This window comes from Scylla paramamosain, chromosome 7 (assembly GCF_035594125.1).
Source record: "Scylla paramamosain isolate STU-SP2022 chromosome 7, ASM3559412v1, whole genome shotgun sequence".
NCBI classification, from domain to species: Eukaryota; Metazoa; Arthropoda; class Malacostraca; order Decapoda; family Portunidae; genus Scylla; species Scylla paramamosain.
This window is the reverse complement of record NC_087157.1, coordinates 14,925,001-14,927,500: the sequence shown is the minus strand read 5'-3', so window position 1 is coordinate 14,927,500 and position 2,500 is coordinate 14,925,001. Positions and strand designations below refer to the sequence as shown.

The window sequence follows — 2,500 nt, the reverse complement described above, 5'->3', positions numbered from 1 at the left end:
TTTGGTGATGTAAGGTTGCTCGTGGCTCTTGTATGTATGTCTGCTAGGGCAATGACTTGGTGGAGGTGATGGTGCTGTTAGTTAGGATTTTATGTTGTGTGGTGATGGTGTTGTGGTTTTGAAACGAGTGTGCGTGTTTTACTGTAATGCTTAATTTTTTTTTGTTTCATGTTTATGTTTATGTTGTTGTTGTTGTTGTTGTTGTTGTATTTTAACGCAAAAGAGTCTCTGGGAAAGGGCAACGAAATTAGAAAAAAAAAAACCCGACTGAAGATGGTAATCTCTAAAGAGGACAATCCGAAAGCAAGTCTAACATTATATTGAGAGGTGTCTTGAAACTGTTGCTACTACTGCTGCTATTACTATTTCTACAATGAAACAACACTTTTGATACGAAATATAATTTTCTGTTGCTACTGTTACTTTCTTTCCTCAAACCAGAAATCACCCATGTAGTGTTCGATTCTGATGCAACCTGATATCTCTTAGTCTTTCATCCAACTGTCTCCTTAGCTTCCTTTCAACTGAACATTGGCTCTTTAGAAGGTGATGAGTGGGTGATTTCCCGGACTGTCTACGTGAGCCGTGTTTCCCTTGGTCATTTAACTCGTGGAACGCAATCGGTTCTCTCTCTCTCTCTCTCTCTCTCTCTAGCCTTCATAGAGTAGTCTGTTGCAGGCTTAGAGTACGACTTTAAAAGGAGTCACAAGTAGCAAAAAAAAGTGATCGAGTTCTTAAAATATTTTACTTCTTGTAGTCTTATTTTTGTTGCTCAAATGTGTTAACACGTATCATATTCTCATTAGCTTGATCTGTGCCTTCCTCAGTCACACATATTTCAAGTATGTCTTCTTTCTCTGCGTCCATAAATCTTTTGTTAGGTCTTCCTATCTTTCTCTGACCTGGCAGGGGAGAGAAAAACTTAAGAGAAGGAGGACGTAAGGCTAGGTTTTATGGATGCGGTGAAAGAAGACATACTTATATTGGATGTGACTGAAGAAGGCGTAGAAGACCGAACGTTTTGTAGAAGGCTGATTCAGTATGGCTACTTATAGCGCGAGCCGCCGATAGAAGGAAAAGAGATACTGTCATTAGCAATAAAAGGATCCAAAGTAACTTGGTAAAACGCTGAGTGATGTCGAATCAGGAATTCCGTAGATTTTTCCTCTTAACAGTTGCAACATATCCTATTATGTATGTGCGCGTTATATCCGGAGACTTGCTGAACACAATGGTGGGGGAAGTCATCGATACCAGTGACGAGGTTCCTTAGAGGCTGAGGACAACTGTCGTTCACGCTGACGTGACTGCATTGGTGATATAAACTAGCGAAAAAGGTGGTGGTGGTGCAGGTGCTGGTGATGGTGGTAGACTATGGTGTAGAAGTAGCAATAGTAGTGCTAAAAGTAATGACATACCACTTATAATAATGAGCAAGATTGCATAAAAAGGCATTCCTAAAAGAAAAATAGTTATTCATTGACTTGTATTGGAATAACACATAATTTCCTTTGTTTGTGTTACACTAGATACTTGTAAACCACCACCACCGCCACCACCATCACCATAATCAGTAGGAATATAAAGATAAATTCAGATCGGCAGCTTCCTTTCTTAAAGCTGGTGGACGCGAGTGACGGCGGCCACCAGTAAGTAATGCAGCAGATTCAAGGATGTGCGAACGTATGTGCAACACAACATTACGAGAGCATAGGACAAAGAGGTGTTTGAGTGACGTGTCATTGGGAGAGACAGAGAGAATAAAAAGATTGCAACAGAGTGACGTATGAGTGATGTCGGAAGAAGGAAGAAAAGAAGAAGGAAGAGAAGGTGTTGAAGGATATGATAGGGAGTGATAGAGATGTAGGTGGGACACAGGCCATAAGCAAACGCGAAATAGGTACTCGTACGTGAAAGAAATCCTGAAGTACAATGGATGTGTGTATACAGTATGTATGTTTGCAACCTGACAGCCGCTATGATATCTGTGTGTCTGCCACTGTGAAACCATTTACTGTGCTCAGGTTGATCTACAGATGAGAGATGAGAGATAAGAGAGAGAGAGAGAGAGAGAGAGAGAGAGAGAGAGAGAGAGAGAGAGAGAGAGAGAGAGAGAGAGAGAGAGAGAGAGAGAGAGAGAGAGAGAGAGAGAGAGAGAGAGAGAGAGAGAGAGAGCAGAAGGTTCATGTTAGTTAACGTGACCACCGTCTTGTTCTTAATAAGCTGCAATCTTTATCAATCGAGAATTCAGGCTGACGGAAAAGCGGCGGCGGCGGCGATGACGAGGCGATAACGATGATTCATGTCTTTTCAGATCACAGGCGCAGAGCAGCGACAATAAAGGAGTGACCTACGTGAGGCAAACAGCAGAAAGTGCCCTTACAGTCCCGATTAGTGAGTGAGGGAAGATCCGAGCGCCGTGATCGATGCAGGTAGCGCTGTCCATGCACTTGACGCCCGCAGAGTGAGGAAAGGCGGTGGGGAAGTCCCTAAGATTCGT

The 2,500-nt window shown here is 42.6% G+C and overlaps 1 protein-coding gene and 1 long non-coding RNA gene across 2 annotated transcripts in view; one reads left to right on the top strand and one right to left on the bottom strand.

Moving 5' to 3' along the window:
• LOC135102128 (nuclear factor interleukin-3-regulated protein-like) overlaps positions 1–2,500 on the top strand; it is an 89,679-nt gene that overhangs the window by 2,916 nt on the left and 84,263 nt on the right. The window contains exon 2 of the mRNA XM_064006911.1: positions 2,315–2,500. This exon is cut by the window's right edge and continues 862 nt beyond it. The gene's annotated coding sequence lies outside the window, so the exon portion shown is untranslated. The remainder of the gene's footprint in view (positions 1–2,314) is intronic.
• Positions 1–2,500, bottom strand: part of LOC135102130 (uncharacterized) — a 46,780-nt gene that overhangs the window by 23,583 nt on the left and 20,697 nt on the right. The gene's annotated exons all lie outside the window — the stretch shown is intronic.